At 33.6% G+C, this 7,701-nt stretch overlaps 1 long non-coding RNA gene across 2 annotated transcripts in view; it reads right to left on the bottom strand.

The window, feature by feature from the left end:
• Nucleotides 1–6,462, bottom strand: part of LOC111083560 — a 13,979-nt gene extending 7,517 nt beyond the window's left edge. For both annotated transcript variants that reach the window (XR_002609108.1, XR_002609107.1), the window contains exons 1-2: nt 6,390–6,462; nt 608–713 (exon numbers count right to left, since the gene is read on the bottom strand). This is a non-coding gene — a long non-coding RNA (uncharacterized LOC111083560). The remainder of the gene's footprint in view (nt 1–607; nt 714–6,389) is intronic.
• Between the last annotated feature and the right edge of the window lie 1,239 nt (nt 6,463–7,701).

A 7,701-nucleotide genomic window follows, 5' to 3' on the forward strand; every position in this document is an offset into this window, starting at 1 on the left:
CGCGAAATTCAAAAACAAACAAACAAACTTCCATCAGTTTCTAAGGCAAAAAGCCATGTGATTCAATTGCTTACAAGAAGCAGCAATAATCTTTAATGAATTGATATGATAGCACTAAAATGGCTATCAAAAATGTTTTGAACACTGTATCTTGCTTTGTTCTCTGTTTTTTTTTCCCTAGAATGGACTTGCAGTATTTTAGAAATATCAGTAAGTATTAAAGCTTTTTACATTTTGAGGGCAGTAATGAACTGGTATGCTTTCAGATACATTTCAACTCAGGTTATTGAAAAATACAAAGTGATAAGTTCTGTAATTTTTGATTTTCAGACATTTTTTTGGACTACTGTACTAATTATTAGATTTTAATCTCATTAAGTATATAAATTTGACTTAATTTTTTACAATATCCACAACTGTTCGTGAATCAAATAAATGATTACAATATTGAATAAAAGACCGATGATTTTATTAGAACATGTAAATCGCAATCTCTAGATGATTTCATTTACTCTAAAATGTTTCAGTTTAAACTTTATAAAAAAATGGATTTATTTAATGTCTGAGGTTTAGATTTACTAACGAGGAGATAAAAAAATGGCAATACCTTTGATTGAGAGAGTCTGTAACAACAGTTAGTGTTGAGTTTGAAGATGAACTATATACCGATTGTGAGCCTTCCTGGATGTTTAGAATGTGTCTTATACTGCCACCTATGAATGCAAAGGAATTCCACATGTAGAATATTAACATAAAAGCTGAAACAAAATGCAATATTTCCAATTGTGTTTAATCAAACATGCTACATCAAATAAACTTTTTACTTGTTCTTAATAAATAAAGTGTTAGAGATAGTAATTTGAGCAAACAATAGATAACTGAACACTTTCTGAAAGGTTACCGATAACCTGGTAAACTGAAAATATGGCTCAAAACATTAGATTTTGGATATTATACGGTTATTCCTGTAAATATTACAAAAAAATTAAATCAATTTTAAGTTAAAACACCACCTAATATTTACATTTTATGCAGTATATATATTAGTTATTTAAACAAAAATATATAGCCTTATGCAGCATACCTGTATCTTACACATTTATAAAAATATCATGTATAGCAATGAATTAGTGAAAACCTTAGGACCTATTAAATAATAAAATTCACAGAATCTACACAGAAATTGACTAACATATCAAATTGGTATAACTAAATATTTTATGATGAAATAACTAAGAGATTCTTAGCACTTCCTATAACTAAAACAGCACCTATATAGAAAGGATATTTCCAATAACTATAAAAAAAAAAGAGTAGGGCGTCCACTTTAAGACGGTTTTGTTATTATATTTCATTATAATCATATATGTTCAAAATTATTCTGTATATTATTATTGTTAATGTTTATACTTATGAGGACTATTTTGTGTTGTTATCTTAGTACATGTGTTTAGGCTAATCCTTGTAAGATAATATTGATGCTGGACTTATAGCTGAAAATACTGCTAATCTAATCATTATAGTTATATAGTTTTTAATATTGATTTACAAAATTCCTATACAGTTAGCTTCATTAATTCATAAGTTACTCAATTATTATTAATCACAAGTATATGATAATTTTTTAGAAGTCTGAACACAGGTTATATACTGTCTTTTGCTCAAAAATACAAAGATTATAAATACTGTTTACTTGTTTGTTTTGGCAATAAATACTGTTTACTCAGGTTATAACTGCTGTATTCCAATGCATAGGTAGCATAATGTAGCAATGAACATTAAATATTTCTTAATACCTCAAGGTCCCAGTTATAGGTTAGTAAAATTTCTTGGCACCTGTCCATATCTTTAATACCAGTCAAGTCCTTATATTTAAAAAACAAAAATTTGATGTAGAAAATTAAGCACTTATTTTGACAAAAAATTAAAACAGTTCATACCCAGTGAAATAAAATTCATATTGCTATGATTATATATATATAAAAACTGTAAAAATACTGATAAACCTTACATTAAAATTAACTACAAGATTGCAGGAGTAGAAGGCTGTAATGACAAGGTTGAATAAATACAGCAGGATATCAACAAGGAGGAAAAGAACATCATTGAAAGAATAAAACATCTGGAAAATGAATTATTAAATGTAAAGGTTACATCAGCCACACCTCTTTCAGTACTTGTTCAAAAGTACCAACCAAAAACACGATCTATTATAAGACCTTATTTGACCTAATTACCACTACTGCTGCACCACCTGTTACTGAAGGACCTTCCTAAATTACTTCAGCCATGACACTACCAACTGTCTTGGCTGAAAATGACTCCTACCTTGCCCAAATTTATATTTGTTTTCTCTAGTCCTACTATTCTCATTGTTAAATATGAAAAAAGATGATGCACCAACACTATCAATTCCCTTTACAATCTTAAACATCTCAATCAGGTCCCCCCTAACTCTTCTTTTTTCAAGAGAAAACAATTTGAGAGATTTCAGCCTCTCCTCATATGACAACCCCTCCATCATCTGGGCATCATCCCAGTAACCCTTCTCTGAACCCTTTCCAACAATTCAATGTCTTTTCTAAGGTGAAGAGCCCAAGACTGAACACAATATTCCAAATGTGGCCTCACCAGTGACCCTAACTATAGGTTTGATGTCATTTCGCCCCCCTCTGTAATATATCTTGAAGATACCCATGGATGGGAAAGTACCATAGGGCTCATACTAGGCTCAGTCTGAAATAAGTTCCAGAGTGAAAGGGTGGAATAGAGAACAACAAGCCATACATCTTGTTGCCCACTTACAAGGACCAGCTTTGACAACATTTAGGAACCTTCCAGCTGAGAGCCATTACAACTATTTGTCATCAGTACTCACATTATCCAACAGGTTTGGAGTGCTGTACAAGAAAGAAATATCCAGAGGAAACTTCACGACATGCTAAAGTGGAAAGAAGAGACCTTATCTGAACTTGCAGAAGATTTGGAAAAGCTTGCCAAATTATCCTATCCAGATGCTCCTCGTGAAATGATGGATTTATCAGCATATGACCAATTTATAGATACCATAACAAACAAAGACATAAGAATTAGGATGAAAAGAGATAGGTGTACATTTTTAAAATGAGACTCTCCAATTTGTGATAGAACTTGAATCCATTAAAGGTGCAGATAAACTACTAAAGGTGCATCTATAGAAGTTTGGGAATATCAGATTCCATGGTACTGAAACATGAACTCACCCTAATAACAGTTCAGCATAACAGAATGAATTAAAATCAACTAATTATGTAGATTAAAGGATATAAACCACAAGTGTTTCAAGTGTAACTTGAAAAACATCTTGCGAGGAATTGTATGTTATAGTCAGTATGGAATAAAACCTCCTCTCAGAAGATACTAGAAAGAAGAAAGTGTTATAATTGTGGGAAACATGGCCATTACAACCAAGACTGTAAGGAATCAACAGCTCTTATCAAGCCAAGAAGACAATACCCTGACGACATGTCTCAGATCCCAACCTGATTAAAAGAAAATTAAAAACTACCTAGACATCAAAAAGTCAGGAACAAGCTGGATTTATTGGATGAAGTTTAGCTGGAAATACTCCATTTGCCACAAATGAGATAAGTTCATTATTTGAGGAAAACATCATCTAGGAGTCCATGGGTTCATTGATAGAAAACTTTGTATTATATAGACTGACACTGTTTGTAGCTACAAGTGTTTCACCCAATTTATTAATGAAAGGTGGGAACTGTCTCTATAGATGAAGAATGAATAGAGATTGATGTGAACAGCAAGTGGACATAAAGTTTCAGCAAAAGGGAAGTTGGAACTTCCCCTTACTGTGGGAAATTTCTCTACACCTTATGATGTTTGAATAATTGGCATTAAGGAAGAATATATATTAGAAGCCGATTTTATGTGGGAACATGGATGTGAGGTTAGACAAGCTTCATATAGCTTCACAGTATATGAACCAGAACATCCCTATGTACTGCATGGCAGTTACTATATTGAGGATGAACTTCCAGTGACAACAAAGAGGGTGGTCATCATCACTGTACTGCCAAAAAGTGAAATACACATACCAGAAGAATGGGACATAGTGGAACCATATACTCCACTGTGTACTGAGGAATCGGTGTTTGGAAGAGCCCTCACGGATGTCAAAAGTAAAAATGTTGTACATGAATTAAATGTGCTTGTGATCAAATGGAAAGTTACTATGATGTTAATGCTGATACATCTGGATTTCATTAAGGTGACATAGTATGGATGAGAGTTCTTGTTGCAAGAGAGGACAAACTCTAAAGTTAAGTCAGTGTATGAAGTCATACATCATATTAAAAAGAACCAATAATGTAGACTACAAGATACAGAAGGAGAAGAAATCCATGCCAAGACACATCCACTGTGATCATCTTTGGAAGTATGTTAGTGAGAGAACAGCCAACTGGGTAACTCCAGTGAGAAACTTCAACCTGCTCAGAAACCCAGAGTTCCTGTTTAGACTACATACAGAGGATAAACAAGTAGGGAGCCATTAGTTGTTTATACTAAACTATTTGCCTTGGGAGACCATCTAAGTGACCAGACTACCAATGGTACTAACATGGGAGTTACCCACCATCTTTTTTTTAACATTAAAAATTTGTTTTTGCAGGCCCAGCATGGCCAGGTGGTTAGGGTTCTCGACTCGCAATCTAAGGGTCACAGGTTCGAATCCCCGTCCTGATACACCCTTTCAGCTGTGGGGGCATTATTATGTAACGGTCAACCCCACTATATGTTGCTAAAAGAGTAGCCCAAAAGTTGGTGGTGGGTGGTGATGACTAGCTGCCTTCCCTCTAGTCTTACACTGCTAAATTAGGGACAGCTAGTGCAGATAGCCCTGGTGTAGCTTTGCGCGAAATTCAAAACAAATAATCATCGAGATTTAGGTCCTCGTTTAGACCTGGGATGGTCAGGTGCAATCTAGACTTCTTCCTCTTTTGTTGAATTATTTTCAATGGCTAATTTAAAATAACCCACCAACGAAAGAACAACAATACGAATAAGAATATAAATAAAATTATGAGTATACATAAAATAGAAGTAAAGCACCAGTAATTGGGTTCTAGCACTAAAAGTTTAAACTGCTGAAAAATGATAAATCATTTGAAATTATGCATATTTAAGGAAAGTCCATATAAAGCTCTTCAATTTATTTGGAATATATTAAATGATATATGTGACACATCAAATTAATTTTTTTTTGCACCTACTTGTTCAAAAATAACACTTCCTAATAGTAATATATCCCCCTTTTACCAGTTATTTAAACAAGTGGGTACAATTTAGTAATGTTACTGGTGCCTTAATGAGAATGATAAAAATAATGTAGAGTAAAAATAAGTGATTATGTTTCACTTCATGTTTTATAGGCCAGTAACCAGCAATTAATTCTTCTTACAGATTGGTTTTTATTAATTTATGTAACATAGTAGGATACCTTTTCTTTACTTTTAAATATTTGTCGTTTTCTAGGGTGTTATTTTGAAAATGAAAAGGATACATATTGTGTTAAAATCCATTGTTAATAAAAAAAAGTATTTTAAAAGTTGAATTGTTTGTAAGGATTGAAAACTTCATTTCTCCATGCACGCAACATAAATAACTGAACAGTATATGTGCAAGGAATGTAACTACACAACAAATACGTTAACTTTTAAAATTACCAGTAGGGTGGGACCTGCATGACCCCAGGCCCAGACAATTATATTCTCATATTGATAAGTAATTACGTTCCCCCAGTGGCACAGCAGTATGTCTGCTGACTTACAACGCTAGAATCCGGGTTTCGATACCCGTTGTGGGCAGAGCACAGATAGCCCAATGTGTAGCTTTGTGGTTAATTACAAACAAGTAATTACGTATTTTCTAATAATAATTATTAAGAATTTTTATTTATTCCGATGTTTAGTGGAAACTTTTGAATAAATTTAATTTTAATGGAAATTTTTTTGCTGTGTCCACCAAGGGGAACCCCTGATTTTAGCGTTGTAAAGTCGAAGACTTACTGCTGTCCCACCTGGGTACCCTTAGCATGATAAAAATTGAATAAGAATGATGTTACTACAATTATACTTGGTGTATAACATGACTTAATTTAACTCTACGGTTATGCAGCTTAGCTCTAGGCCTATTACTACACTAGGTAATGGCACTGCCTAAGCTGTGCCGCAGCGCTAGGCATAAATTTGTTTTCCGTTGGACCTACAGCAAAGGCCTAATCTGGGTTTAAAATTCATCAGATTAGTTATTGTAGTAAGAAATCCTATAAGATAAGTTGACTAATAAATAGACTATAGAATGATCTATTAGAATGACAAGGGGCATCAAACCTTGAATTCTAACACTAGTAACAGCTTTTCTCTTTGAGTATCAAAGACTTCCATATCGACTTCCGTCTCGACACATGTACAATCTACCGGTGTATTTATTAACTTAAAACGTAATATCAAAACCTAATTTTTAGCAATGTATTCACACTATCTTTCCCTTTGTAGTATTTTTTTACATTGACTTAAACGTTACCGCAAACTAGAAAAAAAATTTAAACTATAAACTGTCTATTTCGAAATGGTGTATTTAAGTGTTTTACTGTAAATGCTTGGTTTGGTCTGATATTTCATTGGTGGTAGTGTCCAGGGTTACTGATGAGGAGTGGAATTCTTCGAAACTAGTCTGGCTCACAGACACACCCCCAATGAAAGAATATACCATTCCAAACTTTTTCTTGTTGTTAAACAAATTTTTAAACAACATATTCAAAATTGTCTATTTGTTTTTGCAGTGTTATTCTTTTCATGTTATTTCCAGTGAGAATGTTCCCCGGAGGTTCAGCAGTAAATCTGAGGGCTTATAATGCTAAAATGTGGGTTTCCATATCTGCGGTAGGCAGAGCACAGGTAGCTCATTATGTAGTTTTGTGCTTAACAATAAATAAATAAGTAATCCAGTGGAAAAGACGTTCTGATTCCAGTTATTTTGGCCCCACTCTTTTGGATTATACCGGTTTTAGGAGATTTTTAATCTATCTACATGTAAGAAAACAGCAGGAGCAACAACGACAAAAAGAGAGATTAATATAAATTAGCTTTTTACCACACGATTTGGTTTAACCACTGAGAAACAGAGACGTTAAAACCTATTCGAACGGACTGATGGTGATGTGGAGATGTTTACTAAAGATAAAACTAGAATTACTGAGCAAATCATAGTACAGAAAGTGCTTTTGTTGTCTCAAAAAATGTTGACTCCTAATCTTTCTATAAATGTTAGGCAAGGGATTGTCACTATAAAATGTTATCACATAATTATTTCTTGAAAAATAAGGACATAATGTTTGTTTGTATTTAAACACAAAACTAACCAATGGGTTATCTGTGCTGTGCTCAATACGTATATCGGAACCCGGTTTCTAGTATTATATTGTTGCGTCAGCGGAGGTCACGTGACTAGTATCACGCCACGTCCTTCTCGAACATTCACGTCCCTTCCTTAAATCTTGGGATCCTTCTAGATATAGTGTAGTCTTGTATATATAAGACCGGCCATGAAGCGACGAAGATAATGTGTAATTGAACTGAGTATTGTTGAGTGGAGCACGTGAGACGTTCATTGAGAATTATAGCTTTTGTTATAGCGCGACTA

Source organism: Limulus polyphemus, unplaced genomic scaffold (assembly GCF_000517525.1).
Source record: "Limulus polyphemus unplaced genomic scaffold, Limulus_polyphemus-2.1.2 Scaffold10085, whole genome shotgun sequence".
In the NCBI taxonomy this organism is placed as follows: Eukaryota; Metazoa; Arthropoda; class Merostomata; order Xiphosura; family Limulidae; genus Limulus; species Limulus polyphemus.